The following is a 25,392-nucleotide window of genomic DNA, read 5'->3' on the forward strand; positions in this document are numbered from 1 at the left end:
GCATCCCCAGCACTAGAATAATTTGCATAGGCACATAATCAACTGTCTTTCACGGCACTCCTCGTTCATGTTATCACGCTACAATCAAAATTTGAATTATGTAAAGTATTTCCAGAGAACGATCACGTATGCATTTTCAAATCGAGACGAAACTACGCCAAATCTCGAACCGATTTCATCCCTACAAGCCAAAAGGGTGCGTGTGTGTTTGTCAAACTTTGTTACTAATTCCATACCCAGATAGGCTAATCGGGACCGGACCTACAGTTTAAAGTGGGGATTCAACGCGGGACACTATATTAGACGTTCACATCCTTAGCATTACGCCATCGAGGAGATCCATCATACTTATAAGCATGTTCTCTCCTCTATAGCACTGGTTCATCCATTCTAATCTCCCCCCTATACCACTAGTTCACCTATTATTATAAATTTCCTATACCACTGGTTTACTCATTAATTTTCCCCTCTATACCACTGGTTCATTCATCATAATATCTCCTTTATACCACTACTTCATCCATTAAAAATACCTCCCCTATACCCTGGTTGATTCATTCTACTTTCTACTCTGTACCAGCGTTGTTCAAGGTCCAGGAACTCATAAATTCTAATGGGTTCTATTGGGTTCCGCTACAGGGCCGGACCTTTAAATTCGGTCCAAGTTGCGTATTGTTTCATTGGAAAAAGGTTCCTGGACCAAATTTAAATTCTTCCGGAAAAAAAAGTGCCTGGACCGAATTTAAATTGATCGGGAAAAGAAAGTTCTTGGACCGAATTGAAATACTTTACAGATAAAAAAAGTTCTTTACGGTCCAGAACCCATTTTGCTTGCTGATTTTCTCTCCTGGACCGGAATTGAATTTATTTAAAATTCCTGGTCCTTTAGCAACCCTGCTCTATACCACTGCTTTATCAATCATATTCGCTGCCCTATGCTACTATTTCCGGGTTCGATGTCCGGTAGAGGCACAAAGTGGTTCGGAACCCATACCACTGATTCAGCCATTATAAAACTCATTAATAAAATAATTATATATAAAGGCAAAGTAAGGTAAGTAGTACAATAGCAGAAAAAAAATAAGGAACACTTAAAAATATACTAGAGGGAAGATGGAGTTGTGAGTTGGCAACATTGCCGCAAAATTTCTTCATGATCACCGGCTGGGCCATTTGACTCGCATCCGCTATGGATGACATCATCCTGCTGCAAAGAACAGCGGGGGGTACTACTTGCATGTCAATTTGTCTTTCTTTCTTTTTTATGTTTTCTCTCTTCCATCCCTCCTTTCTTTTCATTTTTACACGTTCAGAAATCGAGGGAGAAAAGAGATTGGCGAATTTTATAAAAACGCACTATCCTTGGCATTTTTATCTATGTTTACTCACGTATTCGTGGTTAAATGTTTGTCTGCGTGAATCGTAGGATGCGTACCTGTTACTTTAGCTCAAAACAAAGAACACGGCTATTTCAACACGACGGAAAATGATAGAGATCACTTCAACCTGCATATGTCTTTTCCTTGTGCTTCGATTGTCTTGATTTATGTATTTTAGGCTGATCGAAACGCAACGATCAGTTCATGATGTAGACACCGATGAGAGAGAGAGATGGGGAGAGAGAGACAGAGAGAGACGTCTTTCCCCTTTCACCCTTTCTTTCATTCTTTCGAGGTTGAGAGAGAGAGAGAGAGAGAGAGAGAGAGAGAGAGAGAGAGAGAGAGAGAGAGAGAGAAAGAGAAGCGAGAGAGAGGGACAGAGAGAAAGAGGGAGGGAGAGAGAGAGAGAGAGAGAGGGAAGGGAAAAGAGAGAGAGAGAAAATGGCTCTTTTTCTCTCTGTCTCTCTCTCTTTCTCTCTTGAGAGAGGGAGAGAGAGAGGGAGGGAGAGAGAAAGAGAAGGGAAAAGAGAGAGGGAGAGAGAGAAGGGAAAAGAGAGAGAGGGAGAGAGAGAGAAAGAGAAGGGAAAAGATAGAGAGGGGGAGAGAGAGGGGGGAGAGAGATAAGGGGAGAGAGAGAGAGAAGGGGAGAGAGAGGGAGAGAAAGAGAAGGGAAAAGATAGAGAGAGGGAGAGAGAGAAAGAGAAGGGAAAAGATAGAGAGAGGGGGAGAGAGAGAAAGAGAAGAGAAAAGAGAGAGGGGGAGAGAGAGAAGGGAAGAGAGAGAGAGTGAGAGGGAGAGAGAGAAAGAGAAGGGAAAAGAGAGAGAGAGGGGGAGAGAGACAGAGAGGGAGAGAGAGAGAGAAAATGCCTCTTTTTCTCTCTCCCTCTTGGGAGAGAGAGAGGGAGAGAGAGAAGAGAGAAAAGCAAAAGGAGAGAGAAAAGTATCTCTCTTTTCTATCTCTCTCTCTCTCCCTCCCTCTTTCTCTCTCTCTCGAAAGAAAGAACAGAAGAAAGAAAGAAGAAAAAGAAAGAAAGAGAGAGAAACTCTCTCTGTCTTGGCCATGGATGTTTGTGAACGTACTTTCGTCAATTCAATCTAATTCTCACTTAGGCCGCGTTTACACCGAATATTACCAACAAATGTTATTAACTTTTTGTTACCAACAATGTTAACAACAGATGTTGTCAACAAATGTTGGTAACCAGAACCCTAGTTTGACTTTATTTTTGTTAATAACTTTCGTTAACATTTTGGCTGCACGGCCTCAGTTGGCTGCAAGATGCCGACTGTGGAGAAAGTTGTACTCTCTGCGGCAGCATGTGTCATTTTAGCAGAACAGAGAAGACCAAGAAGATTCTGGGTGAGACCTTCAATGCGGGCAAGAGCTAATTGTAGCGGAAGTGACCTGTTGTTTTTTGTCTTTTAAGTTGTGGATAAGTTTGGTCCCAAAGGACAGGCTTCTCGCGGATCAAATCAACTAAGTTTAGCACTCGATCTTTTGACCAGTCCATCTCACTCAAAAGGTTTTCCATGATAAATAAATTACAAAACAAAACACACCTCGCACGAAACGATGCTCTCGCCCTCGCTGGCATGATGGTGGCGGGAGGGGAAGCGGAGGAAATGTTGCTAACATCGAAAAGGCTCTGTTAACAACTTAACATGTGTTGGTAACAAATGTTGCTAACATTCTTTGATCTTTACCGACTTCTTGCGGATAACAAAATTTCTGTTGCCAACACGGGAAATCTGTTGTTAACATGATATGTTGCTAACAAATTCCCGGCTTTTTCCTCATCAGGAATAACCAAAAATCGCCAAGGAAAGAAACATGCAAAACATGAAAATCTTGCCGATACTGGCAATAAATATAACAAGGTATGAATTTAGTGGTGGATACCCACAAGGTTCTGGGTTCGAGACTCGGTTAGGTCTGTTTTTCGCGCTCTTTCTTCTATTTTATCTTATCATCAGTGGCGGTGATTAGGGGAGGCAAGAGGTGAATTGCCCCCAACTCTTTGCCACTTTTTGCCCCTCTCTATAACCTCTTAATGCTAAGGCTTGTCTACCAAGACAAAGCAAACTGTCCTTCTCCACCCCCCCCCCCCAGTTTTATTTATTTATTCATAGTGCTAAACAGGCTGAGCCCAATTGTAGTGCTCTAATTACATAATATTACTACAATAGATTCAGTGTTCCAGTAATATTTTTTTAAATTGTATAAACCCATTGCAAAAATATCAATTGTGTTATTTACACATGAAATTGTGTTGAAAGAGTTGCACGCTCTCCACACCGGAGAGGCAGAAAGAATTGATGTTTTCGCTCTCTGGCAATGAAAGATTTTGTGCTTGGGACGTGTTTTGGAAACGGGAACATTAAACGATACGGCTGACAATAAGTTGGAATCGTCTATTATACCGTTAATTACTTTATACAGAAAGAGCAGGTCATTTACTTGTCGTCGGAGTGCTAGTTTGCTGAAGTTGGTCTCTGAGACTAGATTATCGTATGAATCGAATGTTGGATATTCTCCACAGGCTTTGAATTTGAGATATCTAAGAAACTTTGACTGAATACGTTCTAGTTTATGAACTATGTCTATTTGAGTGGGATTCCAGATTACTGACGCATATTCTAGTTTTGACCGTACGAGGGAATATTTTAACTGGTTCTATTTTCGTGAAGTCGTGGCTTGACCGGATTATAAAACCTAAGTTTCTGAAAGCGTCGTTAGTGACAGTTTCAATATGCTTATTAAATTTGAGCTTGGTGTCGAAGGTCACTCCGAGGTCTTTAATTTCATTTTTGCGCGTGATTTGTACATTTTTAATACGGTATGGAAACACACAAGGTGCTTTGCGTTTTGTGTAATTGACTACGCTGCATTTTGTTGGGTTAAGATCCAACTTGTTATTTTTACACCAAGAAATCACTGCCGCCACTGCTTATCATCATTCATCCTCAACAACGTGGTTAGCCTAGAGAAAATAGAAAAGCACCGTAAAGTGAACATACATGCACAAAACCTCATTTAAAGTCCGCGTTTGTTCAGATAGGTTATCAGAACTGGACCTACAGTTTAAAGTGAGTGGGATCTTTCAGACCGATGCGACACGCGACAGGCTAGAAACACACCTGTGTTTCATACCGAAGCAAGAAGCAACACGCATCCCTTCACTCTGTAAGGAAGCCTTCACAGAGCATGTGCTAAAAACAGACCGAAGCGACGCGATGCACGGTATTGAGAAAACGGCCCAGTCCGAACGACGCGTGAAGCTTGTGTCGCTTCGATTCGGAAGGTTGCATTCATTACTGAAGTTTCGTTTCCAAGGGACACGTGTCACTTCGGTCTGAAAGCTCCCCATGTCCTCAGGGAAGCCCGTACACACACACACACACACACATACAACTCCATTATAAAACCCCACACATTCTCGAGTACATTCTCGAGCCGTACCCACATCCCCTCCGGGTTCGATACCCGTTGGTGGTTCGAATCCTACTTTAAACTGTATGTCCAGTCCCGATTAGCCTATCTGTGCATAATGTGGACTTTAAACACCAACTCAATCAATCAATCAACGAAACCCTACATGTGGCTTCATGGCACGGGGCTATATGGACAGGGAACTTTACCTTTACTCGGATAGGCTAATCGATTGGTACTGGACCTACAGTTTAAAGTACGATCAGAACTGCTGTGCAATATGCATCTTTAGGGGATGGAAGCCGGCACCCCTTGATTAGAAGGCGACAGAATTACCACTACGCCATCAGCAGTCCTTCTACAAATGCACAAATTAACGTAAATTACTGTGACAGAAACATGGACGTCCGCAGGATTTTTTCCAGGAAGGGGCAAGGAAGGTATTTTTTTCCCAATAATAGTATTGTTTCCTCAAAAAACATTGATCATATTCATACAATAACTAATACATATGTCAAATATATATCATTTTTGGTTGACTTTCATTTTCCAGGGGGGACCACGGCCCCCCCTTGCCCCCCTTCCGGACGCCCATGGATAGAAATGAAATTATATGTGAATATGTAATTTTTACGTGGACATTCATTTTCCAGGGGGGGCGTTACCCCCTTGCCCCCTTGCGGACGTTTAGGTGGAGGGGGAAGGGGAGAACATCACCAAAGGCTTCACGTTGCCTTACGGGCCTGGGCACTTAGTGCTCCTTCATGAATGTCCATCATCATTTTTAAGCAATCATCATTTCATCTCCATCTCCGCGAGGGCCGTAGAGAAGTAGAAAATCTGCACAAAATAAAGAAGAAACAGAGAGAAATAAATTCGTCTCAGAGTAAGGATGAGCACTGGATGACTAAAAGCAATTCTTGTTCAACTCGATCATGGCGTCCATCGGCACGTGTGAGCCTAAGTGCGCGCTGCTAGCCGACCTTTGACATCGGATGATGCGAGTGTGGGAAATCGCTAAGTGGCAAAGGGATTCTTTTTCCTCTGCAGCTGGGAAATGACACGTTGTTCAGCATCGCTCTCAAAGAGATGCAATTGACCTGACCACGTGCCGGGTTATTGTTGGAGAGCTCTCGTTGTTAGAGGACCCAGTGGTGGGCGGGGAGAGATTCTCTGTTCTCAGATTGATTTTTGCTGACAAGACCACGTCTAGTACGTTTGTGAGAGCAAGCATGATAATGGCTGCCGTTAGGAAAAGCAGGGTTCTGTGCGAACTATAATATATGCGCAAGGATATTACATTCTGAAAATTGAAAACACAGTCTACTTGCATTTCCCGTATGAATTCTACTCTTAAAGCAACATAGAAAAACCAAATCAATCAATCATCTCAGATTTCGCCTGGAGTAACGCAGAAAACCCAGTGAGAAAGATAGAGAAAGAACGAAAGCTAAAGAAAACATAGAAGCAGACAGGAAAAAACGAACGACATGTGTGAGAGAAAGATAGAGAAAACCGAGGGAGTGAGAAAGAGAGATAGAATAAGAAAGAAAGTGAGTGAGTGAGAAAGAGAGCTAGAATAAGCAAGAAAGTGAGTGAGTGAGAAAGAGAGCTGGAATAAGCAAGAAAGTGAGTGAGTGAGAAAGAGAGCTGGAATAAGCAAGAAAGTGAGTGAGAAAGAGAGATAGAATAAGCAAGAAAGTGAGGGGGTGAGAAGGAGAGATAGAATAAGCAAGAAAGTGAGGGGGTGAGAAAGAGAGATAGAATAAGCAAGAAAGTGAGTGAGTGAGAAGGAGAGATAGAATAAGCAAGACAATGAGTGAGTGAGAAAGAGAGATAGAATAAGCAAGAAAGTGAGTGAGAAAGAGAGATAGAATAAGCAAGAAAGTGAGGGGGTGAGAAGGAGAGATAGAATAAGCAAGAAAGTGAGGGGGTGAGAAAGTGAGATAGAATAAGCAAGAAAGTGAGTGAGTGAGAAAGTGAGATAGAATAAGCAAGAAAGTGAGGGAGTGAGAAAGAGAGATAGAATAAGCAAGAAAGTGAGTGAGTGAGAAAGAGAGATAGAATAAGCAAGAAAGTGAGGGAGTGAGAAGGAGAGAAAGAATAAGCAAGAAAGCGAGGGAGTGAGAAAGAGATATAGAATAAGCAAGAAAGTATGTGAGTGAGAAAGAGAGATAGAATAAGCAAGAAAGTGAGTGAGTGAGAAAGAGAGAGAGAGAATAAGCAAGAAAGTGAGGGAGTGAGAAAGAGAGGCAGAAAACAGAGAAAGACAAGGAGACAGAGAAAGTGCTAGTGAAAGCCAGTGAAAGAGAACAAACTAGAGAAGGAGTAAAAGGAGATGGAAAACGAAGATAGTGAAAAGGAGTAATAGAGAGTGAAGAAAGATAGAGGTCAATACTGTAACATATTAAAAGCGCACAGAGGACATGGAGAGAGAGGAAGTGAGAAGAAGAGAAAGATTGAATGAGCGATTTAAAGAGGAGAGAGAAACAGACTGAGAGGGTGAGCAATTAAGATAGGACGAGAGGGTTGAAGAGGCACAGGAAGATAGAGAACAAAATAAAATAGAGAGGGGAGGAGAGAAAGAGAGAATGCAGGGTGAATAAGAGAGAAAGAAGGTAAGAGAAATGGAGACAGAAGAATGAGGAGGGAAATAACGTGAGAGGGGGAAAGTGAGTGAGTGAGAAAGAGAGATAGAATAAGCAAGAAAGTGAGTGAGTTAGAAAGAGAGATAGAATAAGCAAGAAAGTGTGAGTGAGAAAATGAGATAGAATAAGCAAGAAAGTGAGTGAGTGAGAAAGAGAGATAGAATAAGCAAGTAAGTGAGTGAGTGGGAAAGAGAGATAGAATAAGCAAGAAAGCGAGAGAGTGAGAAAGAGAGATACAATAAGCAAGAAAATGAGGTAGTGAGAAATTGAGATAGAATAAGCCACGGGAAGATAGAGAACAAAAGAAAATAGAGAGGGGAGAAGAGAAAGAGAGAAGGCAGGGTGATTAAGAGAAGAGAGAAGGAAGGCAAGAAAAATGGAGACAGAAGAAGGAGGAGGGAAATAACGTGAGAGGAGGAAGTATGGAGTGAAATTGGCCGAACAAAATACAGACACCATGTGTACATGTATGTATGTGTGTGTGTGTATGTGATTCTTTTCTGTACGCAATGGAAAGCTGTAACGTAAACTTTTTTGTAGCTGAGAATTAAGTAATAAAAATATTGACAAATATTTACAAATCTTTCCTATTTACAATGTGGTGTTTTAATAGGGTTGCATGTTAATAGGGTTAATAGAGTTAATAGGGTTATATTTGTGTTGTAATAGTAAACCAACATATTACCGATACCTTTATTTTCAAGTAAAAATCACCGTGTGTGTGTGTGTGTGGGTGTATGACAGAGAGAGAGAGAGAGAGAGAGAGAGGCTATAATATGCACGCATACACACACACACACATGTACGAACCACAATGTTTTTGCAAACCCTATCTGACTCTTGATTTCCATTTACGTATCCGGTAAACAAATTAACGACACGAAAACGGATTTGCAAATATCATTCAATTTACGCGAAATTTGATTCCACCAGCGAACAGAGATTACCCTCACAATGAATAACTTTTTCAACTTTCAGAGAATAATAATAAAAAAAAGAGAGTTAATGTGGGATCATGGAAGGGAGTTTGGAATGTAGAGAAGAGACAAGAAGTGGAAAGGAATAGGATAGGGGGGGAGGAGAGGGGCCTGAAGGCAAGAAACCCAGTTAGAGGCGAACTTCATCTCGTTATCTTTATAGCTAATTTGCATGGCATGCGATCTCAGCGCCACTCCGTACCAGCGGACGAAAATTTAACTACTTCACTGCACGTGTCTGCACGGGGAGGAAAGGGAATCGCTGGGAGGGCAAAAACACGCATTTGGTGTGGACAACTACCGAGTTTTAAATTACATTGAAACTTTAGAATGATATTCTTTGGCTTGAGTTTTCGCATAATTTCGCAAATCCGGGTACTGCATAATGGTATGATGGGTGTGTGCCCCCAGCAGCTGTACTGTTTTGGGAAGAATAATGGGATCGTGTGTGTGTTTGTGTGTGTATTAACACACGCGCGCCCATACACGCAGTGAAATTGACTTCAAGCAGATATTTCTGGTGGCAAGATTGACGGAAGCGATATTTTATATATCTATGCCCTGTCCCAGCTATCTGTGGAGCAGACGAACGAGAACCAGTCTCTGCGCAAGTAGTGACGCGAGACGGCTCCACCAATGAACACGTGAGAGGAACGGGATTGCGTAATAGAGGGAGGGAGGCGACTGGAGTTACCCGATTTCTCTGTTTCGCATTGGCTTTGCCCACTCAACTTCCCTCCTCCTCCTCTGTCGCTATGCGCGGTTCTGCTCCACAGTTAGCTGAGACAGGGTATAATAATTGCCCATGTTTTTGATTTTTGTTATTTGCCGTCGCTTTTCTGCAACTTTTGGTAATCGTGACGATGATTTACGATATTGATGAATGCACACTACCAAAGATTGATTGATTGATTTGCTTTATTTTACTTCGCTTTTGTGCCACTTTTGGCTAATTAGCGAAGATGCGGATGAGTGATGAGTGGATGGAATTGATGAATGGACACTCACAAACATCCATGTCCAGGCAGGGATTAGAACACGGGACTGCTGGGCCCACACCACCGCCTATGTTTGTATATGAGTACTAGGGACGTTCAATATATAAGTTTTCCGTGCTATAAAATATTGTATAAAGCAATGCCATTAAAAAGAAGCACATGGTTGACAAGCGCCATCCTTCGTCTACAAGGAACAACAATCGATTCGTTATCAGACGTGAAGGCGCATGCGCTCAAGGGCGAAAAGTAAATGCTTGTTCGGAAAACGCGGGTCATAAGGAGTTCAGAAGCATGGATGCTAAGGGCGTTCTGCTAATGGACTTTTTGGAGCGAGGAAGAACAATTAATGCTGACCGTTATTGTCAAACATTGGATAAACTGAAAAAACGCAATTCGACATAAGCGACCAGGTCTCCTGTCAGCTGGTGTCATTCTTCTTGACGATAACTCTCGCCCCCACTCAGCAGTGCAAACACAACACAAAATTGAAGAATTGGACTGGGAACGGCTGCCCCGCCCTCCATACAGCCCCGATTTAGCGCCGACTGATTTCCATCTTTTTCCGGTGTTAAAGTCTGAATTGCAAGGTTACCGTTTCGAAACAGATGACGAAGTGAAGTGGAATGTGAATAGCCAGAGCCCTGACTTTCTTGCAAAGGGTATGGACAAATTGGTGCAACGATGGGACAAATGCCTGAATCTCTATGGGGATTATGTGGAGAAGTGAGGAAGGATCCTCCTTCACATGTATGTATAGTTTTCTAATGTATCTTAAAAATATTTTTTTACAGCATACGGAAGCTTATATATTGAACGACCCACGTATCTTATACAACTTGGAATATGTGTGTGTGTGTGTGTGTGTGTATGTATTCTCATTGTATGTGTGTAACATCAATGGGAATTAGCAAGTTGATCAATTATAATATATGAGAAACTTTCTTTCTTCCCTCTTTATATTTCCACTTTCTTCTTTCAGTTCTCTCTCCTTCTCTACCTCATTTCTCTCTTTGCATCAAGACCTCCCAGATAGCCTAGTGGTAACATCGTCACATTTTAATCAAGGGGTCTCAGATTCTATACCCGGTGGATTCATATATATGTACGAGGGACATTCCGAAAGTAAGTTTCGCTATTTTGTTTCACAGGGAGGCTGTATTACAAAGTGAGAAAACACATTGCCATAACAAAAGACAATCTTCCCTGAATTCACGACGGGAGGAGCGAGAGCAGAGGAGCGATGGCGCATGCGCAGAGTGCCGAAGAATAGAGATAAGCAGCAGACCGACGTGCCCAAGCTCATTCGCTCTGGGACGCAAAGGGTGTTATTTGGTTGGATTACCTCACTACAGGGACAGTCAATGCGGCACGATATTGCCACACACTAAGCAAACTGAAGTCCGCCATTCGATGTAAGAGACCAGGGCTCTTGAGTCAAGGGGTTTTGTTCTTGGACGACAATGCTAGACCCAACACAGCAAGGGTCACTGCAGAACACGTTCGTCGTCTGGGATGAGAGAGATTGAATCATCTGGCCTACAGCCCTGATTTTGCCCCATCAGACACCCACCTTCTTCCTGCGTTGAAGTCAGCAGTATCGGGACGTCACTTCGGAAGCAAAGAAGAGGTGCAACATGCTGTGAAGAACTTCCTTAAATCGCTGGGCACCGATTTTTACCAGGAGGGTTTCTTGAAATTGATTTCACGGTACGACAAATATATTAATGTTCATGGCGACTATGTGAAAAAATAGCCAAAAGATTGTATTTTGTTATGACATTGTATTCTTCTGTTCGTAATAAGCTTCTCTGTGGAAAAAAAAATGACGAAACTTACTTTCGGAACGTCCCTCGTATATATACTAGATCAGATCCCACTTTAAACTGTAGATCCAGCCCAGCTATGCATATAGTGAACTGTAAACATAAACACAAGAAATTTTCTTTGTACCTCTCTCCTTTCCTTCTGTTCATTCTTTATCTCGCTTCCTTACACATATTGAAATAGCTGCGCCTATCAGACACCAAGTAAATCAGAACGCAGATAGTGATCATATTACTTGTTTGAATCGGATTTTTTTATTATTTAGCGTTGCTTTTTGTAATTTTTTGCCTAATCGCGACGATAATTATGAGTGTTAAGATGAAATTGATGAAAGGACGCTTACATAGAACGTCAATGTCCAGGTCTGGATTAGAATCCTGGACCCCTGGCGTCGTAGCGCGGTGTGCTAACTACTCCGCCACGGAAGTTGGTTTGTTTAATTCTGCCATTTTAGGTATGCAGTGAAGAGAATAAACAATATCTTCGATTCATATTGACGTAAGTTCCTGTTGCTTTCTGAAGTGTGGATAAGAACAATTGTAGGTAAGTTAGTTTCGAAATATTTACACAACTACTTCACATAAAGCATAATTGAATTGAGCCAAAAGTTCGTGCATTAAATCCGTCAACCACATTAGGATGTGAGATAAAGAGCATATTTTGGAAATTCTGCATTTGGAAAACATAGATGAAAACATTAGTCAAATTCAACATAGAATTAATTCTTGTAAACAAAATTCATTTTTTTTTCGTTTAATTACTGCACTTCATACTCAACAAATCTCAAAACCATGCTTCACACATACTTTACATGAAAGAGAAAAAAATTGGAGAGCTTTGGATGTGAACCCATGACGACTAATTCCTTGTAAAAGATAAAGCTCTCACTCTAGCACTTATCTACTATTCTATGACGTCACTGAAAGCTAGTGTCTTGAAACGTAAAGATGATTACACAAGCAACAACTTTCCCATGTTACGATCCTATTTTCGCTGACATTTTTTCCTAGCATTGCACAGTGTTTTGCAAGGTATTGCTAAATTCTATATTTCGCCAAAACTCTTCGTAATTATGTCCAGCTGTGTTCGTACTTGGTGGTGGTTTCCTCCAGGTGGGCAACTACCCAGTGCAGTGTTTCCAACCTCACAAAAACATCACTGCTTCCATTATTAACACACAAAATCGAAAATATTTTCTGTTATTCCTCATGTTTAATTTTCCCCTTTAGTATTCTATTAATATGTTGGAAAATAGTTTCTGACCTCAAGTTATAATCAAGAATGTTGACTATTAAAGGGACGTGTAGTCAAATTGGCTAAAATCCCTGCTGGTTCTCAAGAACTATGTTGCCACATGAGAGATTTCTGGACTTAGAAATATTTCGTGGAGGTCTGGTAACGTCTTCAGAAGTTTGTTTTTTAGTTTTGTTATTTAGCGTCGCTTTTCTACCCCTTTGGGGTATTCGCGACGATGAGGTTGAGTGATATTTGAATTGCTGCTTTAAGTCCACTTTATGCACAGATAGGCTGATTGAGACTGGACTTACAGTTTTAACTGAGATCCAAACTACTGTGAAATGTACTCCAGGGGTTGAGTGATATTATCTTGAAACTGATGGAGGAGCACCCACAAAGAATAATCATCCCCATGGGCGTCGTTAGAATTTTCTTTTGGGGGGGGTCATACCATTGATAAAACTTGATTAGCAGAAATATATATTTTTTTCTTATTAGAACGGTTGTAAGCGTTATTTTGCAATAACTATTATAAACTAATATAAAAATAAATAAATTGTATTCCAAATTGTTGTTATTATTTTATAAATGCTACTCGATCCACCAGATGAATGGATATCTAATACAACTGTTTTCCTTTATTTTCTTACATTGCATACATTACAATTATTGTATTTTGGAATTAATATTTACACACCCCATTCAAGAAAAGCCTTTAAAAGTTATGGAGAATTTTATTCATATAGTTTATGTTGTGTGATGTCTCACATAAAACTATAATTTTTGGAATTTTGAAAACTGTGAAACAATTCATTATTTTTATTAAATGGAAGAAGAAAATATAAGTTTCGTGTATTTTACACTAAATTTTTACGATCTAATGCACTTTTTACTTTAGTTATTCTGATCGCATAGTAAATAAATGAACTTTTTTCTGCTTTTTTTGTATCTTGACGTCCATACTCAGGCCGAGATTGAAACCCGGGACCCCTGGCGACGAAGCGCGCTGTGCTAACCACTACGCTACGGACGCCAGGTTTCTGGAGAAGTGGATACAGTCGCAGTTATTGGCAAAATTAAGCACAAGTAGGATTTTTCCATGACATAGGTGCTTTACAGAGTGTTAAGCTTCATATAAAAATACCCTTACGTTCTGCCTAATAAAATTTACAAATTCGCATGGAGTGCATACAACAACTACCTGACGTGTGAATTTCTGTTTTAATTCTCTCACGGATTAATACGTATTAGGAACTCCATACAGAAAAAACAATTAAAACAAAGGCAAAGCGTTTTTGTTGTTTACATTTCAAACTTAAGTGATGCATTAATGCCCGTTTTGCTTTCATGCATTTTGTAGTAGGCAGCTGTGGATTAGCTGCACTTACAAGCGTTAATTTGATATGATAGGAAATATTAATATTTCACAGTTAATTTAGTTGAGGCGTAGTTCGTGAATGCTTGTGTAATTTTAACCGAAAAATTACATTTGTTTTCAGACATTTGTTAAACACGAGGCTTTAACAATCAGAAAACCACTAACAAAAAATCAATATTCAAGTCCCATCCTCACCCTGCTTTAATGTTATATTGTTATTTTGATATGATTAAATTATTTATAAAATATTCTAATTTGTGATCCGGTATGTTACATACAAGAGCATAATACTGTATGACATATTTCGATGACTCTTCCACTTTAGACACACACACGATTACATCATTATGTGCCAGTCTCCTTGTAGCCTCATAAACATATGTAAAGGAGGCCTCCGTGGTGGAGTGGGCAGTCTAACGTGTTATGAAGCCACGGGTCCCATGTTCGAACCCTAGTTAAGCATTGCATTTCTCCCATCAACCATTTGGTTAGTTCATTGTTCATCCTCATCGTTACAAAATGCAAGGGGACGAAATAGAAAGAAAGACATGCTATAGTCCATTATTTTTAATAGACTGCCAAACGTGTTTTGGCAACCATAAAAAAATAATTTGATAGTCTTTACTAAATTTATTAATTTTGACCATAAGCATTTGTTCTAAAATAGAATTCCATTTCCCACATTTACCCCTCCTGTTCCAATCGCTAATATTAAATTCTTGCCAAAGAAGGTAGCAACGAAAATATCCTTGGATTTTTTTAAAAAAATAATTAAAAATCTAATACTGAATTACTTTTTTCATAATATTAATGTACTGGGCCAATCGTGACGATGATGATGAAATTGATGAAGGGACGCTCATAAAGAACATCCATGCCTGGATTGGAACCCGGACCCCTGGCATCGTAGCGCACTGTGCTAACCACTTCGCAGTTGACGGTATAAGGGGGGAGGGCATGAAAACAGCCCACCTCCACCCGCAGTACTTTCAGGAGTATGTGCTTATGTCCTGGTACACCCAACGGAAAAAGAAACAGTAGGAGAATTGTCCAACACCATTTTCATTCGTTCTGTATTACACAATGTGATGAAAATTAATTTCGATAAGCAGAGGGCAATGCCTGCTTCGAACCAACATAGTTTCATTCCTTAAAACAACACAGGATATAGAATAAAAAAGTAATGAAAATAGTGGTGGAAAATTTGCCTACCATTATCTTTGCCGTTGACTAAACCTTTAAAATAAACTAGGACGTCAGTTCGTTTTGAACTTTATTGTTGTTATTGGAGTGTGTGTGTGTGTGTGTGTGTGTATATATATATATATACACACACACACACACACACACACACACACACACACACATATATAAGTTTCCCTGTGCTATAAAATATTGTATAAAGCAATGCCATTAAAAAGAAGCACATGGTTGACAAGCGCCATCGTTCGTCTACAAGAAACAACAATCGATTCGTTATCAGACGTGAAGGCGCATGCGCTCAAGGGCGAAAAGTAAATGCTTGTTCGGAAAACGCGGGCTCGCGCCATAAGGAGTTCAGAAGCATGGATGCTAAGGGCGTTCTGCTTATGGACTTTTTGGAACGAGGAAGAACAATTAATGCTGACCGTTATTGTCAAACATTGGATAAACTGAAAAACGCAAATCGACATAAGCGACCAGGTCTCCTGTCAGATGGTGTCATTCTTCTTGACGATAACGCTCGCCCCTCACTCAGCAGTGCAAACACAACACAAAATGAAGAATTGGGGTGGGAACGCCTGTACCACCCTCCTTACAGCCCCGATTTAGCGTCGAGTTATTTAAATCTTTTTTCGGTGTTAATGTCTGAATTGCAAGGTTACCGTTTCGAAACAGATGAAGAAGTGAAGCGGAATGTGAGAATAGTGCTCAATAGCCAGAGCCCTGATTTTCTTGCAAAGGGTATGGACAAATTGGTGCAACGGTGGGACAAATGCCTGAATCTCTATGGGGATTATGTGGAGAAGTGAGGAAGGATCCTCCTACAAATGTATGTATAGTTTTCTAATGTATCTTAAAAATATTGTTTTTTACAGCATACGGAAACTTATATATTGAACGACCCACGTATATATATATACACATAGAAGATAAGTTATAATATGCATGATAGTTTGTATAGGTACCATACTTCTTACTGGCAGCCAGGAATAAGCATGGTGTACACTGCTTGCAGTGGCGGCGATTAGGGGGAGGCGAGGGGGTCAGTTGCCCTCTCACTTTTTGCCATTTTTGCTCTATGCTAAACCTTTTCTACGAGGGAAAGTAAACTGTGTTTGCCCCCCCCCCCTTGCCCTCCTAAAAGTCGTTTTCACGTTCAGAAGACACAACGGCGCTTATGGAGAAACCGTACAGTGTTGCCAATACAGCGCTAGCTCATGTCGCCGGGAAATGACGAGCTTCCTTCACAATGTAGGTGTTACATATTTTATATTATAAAATGATAATTATATGTAATTATTAATATTAATATTATACTGTGAACATTACAGTTCTTTAGCATGTCATTTTCCCATTAGATTTAATTTAATACACAGGCACATTTAATATTCATTCGCCTTTCTCTGTAATTATTTCATATAATAACATTGAGATATGGTAATGTGTTACATATACGTATATATAAATTCATTATTGTCTATGAATTTATGTGTACGTTGGAAACTGAAAAGTGATCTTCATTTCAGTATTAATGTCGACAGTAATGTAAACAAAAACAACGTGTATTTGCGACAGCACTAATGTTGCTCACAACAGCAGCATTGGAAATAATTGTCAATTATTAAATTAAAGTAATTGCAATTCTATTATAACAAACTGAATGAAGTTAATATTTTTACTGAATGGAAATAAAATAACAACTCGAAAACTTTGTGGTGATTAGCCGGAATGCTGCGGTGAGTCGGCTCAAGATGGCCAGACAACGTCCCCTTACTTCGCGCGCGGTTCGGGTTAAAAGGAAACTCCAAATGCATGGAAGTAATATTTCTGGGAACCTTTGAGTGGTTATAACAAATAATTTCATTATTTTCTCCACAACTTTGTCGCTGGAAGTTTTTACTTGGAATTAAAAAAAAAATGCCAGCGACGACATTTTCTACTGCACGAATATAAAAAATCTCCACATACTTTATTTGAATATTTTTTAATGCTAATATGCTTTGAAGTATTGATAAATTCTGAGCACCACCATCACCTATGACAATTAGAAAACCGTGTCAATTTTTTTCATAATGAATGATCAATTTTACGGCATGTTTCACCGTTAGGAATGAAATCAATTTAAAAATTTTGTTTTCACAGAAAATTTGCGTTTTTAATTTATCTAAAAATATGTAAACAAGTTACCACTTTTTTGTGCTCACTATCGTATTCTCTACAAAATTACCTGCAAAACTGCAGGTACCGATTTTACGTAAGCTAAATTTGTAAATCGAGAAATTTCACAACAGCGCGCTCGTATTTCCCATAAGAAAAGCATTGTCCATAAGAGCCCATTGTGTCTTCTGAACGTGAAAACGACTCTAGTTTTGGAACCCAATCGCCGCCACTGGCTGCTTGTTACAGAGTTTTATACATACAGTAGTATTGCATGTGTGTGTTGTGTTTATTTTGTGTCAAGATATGTTGGTGAATGTGTATTGTTGTGTTGTGTCATTAATGTATGTTCCGAGTTGGCGGTACCACCTGACCTAACCGTGTATTTCACTGACATCTCAAAAAGTTAGCTACCTGTATCTTCAAGTGAAGTAGCGCCATAGGATTTAAACCGACGTTTCAGTGCTCGCATTGTGTCAGACAAAGCAACAAACTTACCACAATAGACTGGGAGATTACGATGGTCTATAAATAGCAGCTGCAATTGCAAAAGCTATGTGCATGGTCGGAAAACAATATCGTGCATGATTCGCCATTAAAGCGTACACGATTCTATTGTTTTTGCCCGCCAGAAACCTCTCAGCGTTTCAGCATGTATTGGAGTTGGGATTTCTTCGAAGAACAAGGTGTTGAGGTATGGATGGATGCATTGTGTTTCTTCCAATCCAGTCAATGAAAAAAAACGCTGCTCTATACTAGTATTGCTGATGCAAGTTATGACATTGTAATATAAATAATAGGGAGAATGTCAAAGATCGTATCTTGCTAAAGCAAAAGACCACGCAGGTGCAGTGGCGGGAATGAGGGGCCTGCAAACTTCATGAGTAGGTGCTCAATAGGTTTCATTAGTTAGGTTTTGTTTTGAATAGGTTAGGTTAGAGGGCTATGCTGCTACGGGACACACCCAGCTTGCAACAAGCGCCAAAACTAAATGCTAAGAGCACGAAACTTGGCCCTCCTAAACAAACAATTCTTAACCTACAATTCCGTTTATGTCTAACGACGCACGCTTTTAGAAGCGATATCGGGTGGGGCCACGCAGAGGGTTTGCGTGGCGATCAACCAATGGCAGGAGTGCAACGTTGTATGGTTAGGAGACTGCGGCGCGGGAGTTAAAGCCGTGTTCTGTATTTTTCTTTCGCGCAAGAAGTTTTCATGAAACACGTCACTTTAAGGTTCATCATAAGATGGGGAAAGACATTTTGAACCTGACTGTCCAAGTCCCATGAATTTCCGTCGCCTACAGCCGAAGTTATCGTTCCTTGAAGAAACAAGGGAAACAACACCTTTCATTTCCTTCAGCCTGTTTTTTTCGTTGCCACCGTGTTGACGCATCTGAGATGTTGTGTCTAGGGAAAAGTGTGGGTGTTAAATTCGCCTCGATATAAACAATGACCCTTCATTGTTCTGGGCATTCTCGAACATTGAAAGTCTGGGTCAGTTTGAGTTCAGAATTTTCGTAGCAAGGCCGGTGTAAAATTCTTCGCTTATCGTTCACTGGTGCGCCACAAAGAACAGTGTGTTTGTTCCGTGTGTTCTTTTTATTTTAAATAATGTCACTCTCAAAACCTAGCACCAATAGTGCACCAAGGGTGCAAAATCGAATCATTAATCTCCAGGAGAGTGACTCGGAAATGAGTGAAGTCAGTGACACGGAGACCGAGGAAGACGACGAGAGCTTCTTTCAGGTATGGGTTTCTCGTATATACTACAGTGATATGATATTATAATCCTGTGTAGAAATATTCACTATATTATTTCACTGTACTCATATATACCGTGCATGCATTATAAAAATAATGGACACCGCGAATTTTCTGTTCTTCCCTTGCGCTAGCAGTTAGTTTGGCAACAGCGCAGTAGCACGGGCTGGGTATTGGCCGAACTCATGTTCCTTCTAAAAGCGTGCGCCGTATAGAAGGGACAGGTTTAGAGCTCTTAGTTTTGACACTTGTTGAAAGCTGAGTGTGCCCCGCACCAGATCCATGTTTTGAAGGGGTTAGGTTAGTTTTGTGCAAAAACTGGAGGGGAAAGGTGAGTTTGCTTTGCATTGGTAGATAAGGCTTAGCATAAGAAGTCACAGTGCGGTGGCAAAAAGTGGGGAGAAAGTGGGGGCCTGACTTGCCCCTAATCGACGCCACTGTTTGAGTGAGTAGGTTAGGTTCTGTTTTCAGTAGGTTAGGTGAGTTAGGTTTAGCTTAGTTAAGTTTTCGTTGTCTTAGCAGTTTCCTCGTTTTGTATTTGTGACGTCGTGCAGGAAAAGGATGGCTTCTGCTCGAGCAGAAAGGATTTGTTTTTCGAGCTGTGGAAAAGCGAAAATGCAGGGTGCAAGAAACACATATAGAGATACTAGTGAAAACATGACGAGAACACAAAACAATGGAAAGACGCGTGGAAAGACACTACTGTTGATGACGAGGTGGATAAAAGCAGGATAGGAATAAGTGTGTGCCAATAAGTGTTGCCATCTTGGACACTTAGAAGCCAAATCTGGTCGTTTTACAAACTAAGCTAGCCTAAAATTTCACGATATGCTGCAAAAAAGACTTTTCTAGCTCTATGACGTAGAAAAGTGTAACTCTCAAGTCAGCGCGTTTAGTGTGTATACTCAGAGCAAAACGATTTTACTTGGAATAACCAAAAAATTAGTTACTGGTGAACAAACATATGCCTAAAAAGGCGACGACCAAATGGTAGTTCAACAAAACAAAATTCTTTTCAGTAATGGTAAAAATTTCTGCTCACAAACAAGCTCAAACAAACTTTCCGTAGTTCAAACAAATCATTTTTTTTTTCGTGTGTCGCTTACGGTATTGCCAGATCTTTATTACGGAGCGATAGCTAATGATGGACTCCGATCAAGGTATAAATCATCTTTCCGCCATCCGTGGTGAAATGGTTAGTACTTCGTGTTACGACGCCGGGGGTCCCGGTTCGAATCCGGGCTTGGGCATGGATGTTCTTTGTGAGTGTCTCTTTATATTCGCGATTAGCCAAAAGTGGCAGAAGAGCGAAGTAAAATAAACCAAACCAAACATTAGTAAATATTTCAAGACTAATACAGGGTGATTATAAAGTCCCATGACATTTTTGGGAAATCGGCGATTAATAACAAAATAAATGGCTACAGTACAGAAGAGACACCAAAACACAAAATTTACGCTTTTCCACATGACCTCTACAAAGTAACACTTTCCACATGACCTCCATCAATTTCAAAACAGGTGTCCCAACGGGACAAGGGAGCATTAAACACCTTCTCCAACATAGCCGGAGTGATCATCTCGCATGCATTTCGTATGAGTTCTTTCAGCACTGTGAGATTGGCAACCTTATTTTTATATACCTTCTCTTTGATAAAACCCCAAGCAAAGAAATCCAGTGGGGTAAGGTCAGGTGAACGGGATGCCCACATACGAAGAGATCCTCTTCCTATCCATCTGTTGGGAAAGGTGGTGTTGAGGTACTCTCAAAGAGTGGTTGCGCAGTGGGGCGGTGCACCGTCTTGTTGGAAGACCACTGTACCAAGGATATCATCATCCAACAACTGCGGCTCTAGGAACAGTTGTAACATGTCGATGTAAGTGCCTCCATTGATTGTTTGTTCCTCAAACATGAATGGCCAATAGACTTTTTGTTTGGTCATGCCGAGCCAGACATTCAATTTCGGAGTGTCCCTTTATGGAGGTCATGGAAAAGCGTTACTTTTGTGTTTCGGTGTCTCTTCTGTACTGTAGTACCATCTACTTTGTTATTAATCGCCGATTTCCCAAAAATGTCATGGGACTTTATAATCACCCTGTATTGCTATTAATTGTTCATCGTCCTTCCAGTTTTGCTACGATTTCGCCACCCAATGTTATGGGTCGAGAATAAGAGAGAGATGGGACATAGACAGGAAGAAAAAAAGAGAGAGGTGAGATGAGCAAACATATAGCGAAAGAAAAGGGTGGGAAAAAATCTTAACACGTTCTAGAAGTAAAGCTCGACTGAAAACATGCGACTGAATTGCCTTTCGTAATTATATATCTCCAGATTGCTTTATTGCACGATATCTCACCTTGTTTGAAGCAGCGAGGTTATTATTACAGACGTTTCGACAAGTCTCTCGCTCGTAATGCAAGGGTACCATAAACATCTATTTTTATAAAACATTTATTTTTAGCATGTACGCTCTACGATACGATTCCAAGACCAAGAAAAAAAGGTTCTTTACTATTCGGGAATGGATCTACAGTTTAAAGTGGGATCCGAACCACTATGTGCGACCCGGGACTACTGCGCCATCGGGAAGGACCCTCGGTAAGGATGGAAACGATTGGATTGAACTTGCCCAGGAGAGGGACAAATGGAAGGCCTGCTTTTTTGCAGCCATAAACCTTTGGGTTTAAAAAGGCTAGAGAGTTAGTAAATTCTGACTTGAAACATAGTCGCCAGCCGTTGGAAGCAACTTTCGATTCAGAATGTTAATGTAATATTCCGCATTAACTGTTTTTCTGCAAATTCAATTCGTCTCACTCCGTATAAGATGAAGCAACATGACACTCAGAAAATTTTCTGGTTGGGGTAAGACACTGTTTCCAGGCTTTCCCCTCTTCTCATCCTTAATTTCACTCCACTGTCATTTCCAACAATCATGATCTTCTTTTCATATAAAAAAGTCTCATACTGTCAATGTTTTTAACTCATTGACATTACAAACTCTCTTTTGGTCCTGTTGTGCTTATTACTTCAAAGATGTTTTTTTAACGAACTTTCTTCGCAGTCTTCCAATCGTCTGACAACAGTTACATGGCTTGTAAACTTACTGTAAAAGATTGTGAAAAAGGAAACAAAGGGATATATAGAAATAGAGTAATAAAGAAAAAAAGAAAGAGAAAGAGGATAAAATATATAGAGAGGGGGAAAGAGAAGGAATGAAAAGGAGAAGATAGAATTGGAAAAGCAGAGATAGAAACGAAGAGTAAAGCAGGAAAAGAAAAGGAAATTGAGAAACAAAGTAGTAAGGAAGAATAGAGAAAGAGAAGAAAGAAAGAGATGGAGGAATTTAAAGAGAGAGAGAGAGAAAAATAGAAAGAGAATGACAGAGAACAGAGGAGAAATAAATAGGGAAAGGAAGAAACAGAGAAGAACAAAAGCAAAATGAGTGAAAAAAGAAAGGTAGAGAGAGAGAGAGAGAAGAAATAAATAAGTTGGAGAGAAAATATAAAGATAGAATGGAGAGGAAGATAGAAAGGGCAGAAAAAATAGGAAGAGATAAAGAAAGAGGACAGGAAAAGAACGAAAGAGAGTGAGAAATAGAAACGGAAATATAGAATCAGATTAAGAAATAGACGACCCTCGTAATAATACAAGATCTTAAGATACTACTATGATTAGCTCTTTATTACTACGCTCGGAATGGATAGTGGTGCCATGTTAGAAACGCGATATTATTGGCTGTCGTCATTAGCTGCAACCACAGTTGACATTTCCATGTGGGTGTTGTTAAAGTGCAATCCGGAACCAGATGGCGAGGCAACCAGTCAAATGCAATATTGCAGCCTCTGAGACCACGTATGTTGAGTGGTCGACTCACAAGTCTCCACCAGGGGGTCGAAGGTGGGTTCCAGCCCACCATAAAATAATCTTACTCCACTTTTCAGCCCAACCACAGGATAAGCATTGAAAAGAAATTTTCACGCACAAGCACGCAGAGAGAATGAGAGAGAGAGGAAGAAAGAGACCGAATTAAATAAAAAACGTAGAAGGAGGGGGAGAGAATAGGAGGAACAACAAATGAATATAGAATAAATAGACAGGAAAAGAATGAAATAGAAAAGGAAAAAGACTGTGGGAAACAAGGAAAATAGAGTTGGAGAGAAAGAAAAGGATACAGAGAAACAGAGAATAAAGAAAGACATGGGGAGAGAAAGACAAAAACAGGCGGGACTCAGGAACAGAGAAATATAAAAGCAAGAGTAGAAAAAGAGAGATAAAAGTAAAAAGATAGAAACGGGGATATAAAAATAGGGTAAGAAGGAAGGATAGAGAAAGAGAAGAAAGAAAGTGAGAGAAATCAAGAAAGGGACAAAGAAACTGAGAAGAAAGAAAAACGCATAAAAGAATGGCAAAGAAAAAGTGAGAAAAGAAAGAGAGAGGAACAGAGTAATAAAGAAATAGAGAGGGAAGGATAAAATCAAAGAAACACAAAAACAGAAAGAAAGAAATAGAAATGCATAGAAAGAAAGAAAGAACAGAACAGAAAACGAATGAAAGAAAGAGTGACAACGAGAGAGGGAGATAGCGAAACAGAGTGTGAAGAAAATTAGATAAAGAAGAAAGAAAGAGATTGGGAGAGAAGAATAGAAAGAGAGGGAGAAATTCAGGAAAGAAGACAAAAGAAGAGAGAATTCTATACCCGGCGGAGGCTCATAGTGATTCGGATCCCACTTTAAACTGTAGGTCCAGTCCCGATTAGCCTTACTGTGCAAAAAGTGGACTTAAAACACCAAATCAACCAACCAATCAAATCACCAAGAAGAGAGAAATATACCATATTTGCCAGAGATGAAAAGTCTGGCAACATCAACACTAATAGACTAACATTGTATTAGACACGCATCATGTTTGACATACTATAACATCGAGATAATGCCCGACACCTTCGAGCGTTCATTGTAGCAAGGGATCGAGCAAGGTACTCACGTTCGGAGTTGGAGAGGCATACACGTCAGCTGATTCTCGAAATCACACCGCGTCACTTGCACTTATCACTCTGAAACGAGCTGGTGGCCAACACAACACCACTTCACCAGCTTGCTTCACCCAGGGAAACAACACAGCGGTGCAAAACACACACAGCACGTAACCAGGAGACAAAAGCTTTCCTCGGTTCGTTCTCCCCACTATCACAGAGGCACTTAGGTGTGTACATGATATTCATATGTCAGCGATCAATCGAGTTCCAGTGTGCAATCGACAGCAGTCGCCGATATCACCCCTCCCTTCTACCCGCTACAGTAATAAAGGGCTTCGAATCAGGGTTGCCAGACGCCAATGAATTATTGGAATCCTGGACAATTTTTCGAAATCTGGTTTGGAGCCCAGTGTCTTCAAGTGTGATGAATTTAGTTTGTGATTGGTTTGGAACGATTACGAAGGACGCATAGAGTTGAATTTACAGTAACGGTAACAAATGAAAATTATGTTAAAGAGGAAATAAAAGTAGACTTAATTCAGGAAATGTCTCTTCATAAATTTTTATCTTCTCGTATAATATCTAAGAAACTAAAAGTTAAAACATACAAAACAGCAATTCTGCCTGTAGTATTACATGGATTTGAAACTTGGTCCCTTACATTAAAAGGTATTATATACATTATTAAAAATAAAATCCTTAGAAAAATATTTTGATCTAAAAGATCTGAGAAGACAGGTGAATGGATTGGTTGATTTGGTGTTTTTAAGTTCACTTTATGCACAGTAAGGCTAATCGGGAGTGGACCTACAGTTTAAAGTGGGATCCGACCTCCACCGGGTATCGAACCCGAGACCCTTGATTACAAGGCGACGACGCTACCACAGCGCCAACGGGGAGAGGACTGACAAGCAGGTGAGTGGCGAGGGTTACATCATTTTGAACTGCGGAATATGTTGTTGTGTGAGAAATAAGGATAATACCTTTTGTTAAGCTAGAAAAACTATGCGGTACAGTTAACGAAGTTAGTAGTAATAATAAGTTGTGTTTTATACAGCGTATATTGCTACACTTGCCTTGTTGAATTGTATCTTCTGCAATATGCTGTACAAAGAAACAAACTGCAGGAGTACTATGTGAGGTTGTACAGTCACGGACACTGCTGGGTTGTAAAGATTCCATTGAAAGTCAATACATTCATTACAACCCAGAACTGTCCGTGACTGTACAATGATATTCTGCAAATTGCGCGTGAATTTCATGTAGCATCGCTGGTGTGAGAATTCTCCAGGGTTTGATTTCTAGTGAGTGCAAAATCTTTTTCAAAAGGCAACGACTGTTTGACGAATTATCTCTCCTCATTCCTGGGAAATGTTCACTGCTTTCAAGAGATGGCAGGATTAAGATACCAGGCAGCTGTCTC

General features: G+C 40.2%; 1 protein-coding gene across 2 annotated transcripts in view; it reads right to left on the reverse strand.

Annotated features, from left to right (window-relative positions):
* Positions 1–25,392, reverse strand: part of Octbeta2R (Octopamine beta2 receptor) — a 195,403-nt gene that overhangs the window by 119,688 nt on the left and 50,323 nt on the right. The window contains exon 1 of one of the 2 annotated variants that reach the window (XM_083140835.1): positions 23,978–24,241. The exons of the other annotated variant lie outside the window; for it this stretch is intronic. The gene's annotated coding sequence lies outside the window, so the exon portion shown is untranslated. Of the gene's footprint in view, positions 1–23,977; positions 24,242–25,392 lie in introns of those variants that run through there. 2 annotated transcript variants of the gene reach the window in all.

This window comes from Lepisma saccharinum, chromosome 19 (genome assembly GCF_977018435.1).
Source record: "Lepisma saccharinum chromosome 19, izLepSacc3.1, whole genome shotgun sequence".
NCBI classification, from domain to species: domain Eukaryota; kingdom Metazoa; phylum Arthropoda; class Insecta; order Zygentoma; family Lepismatidae; genus Lepisma; species Lepisma saccharinum.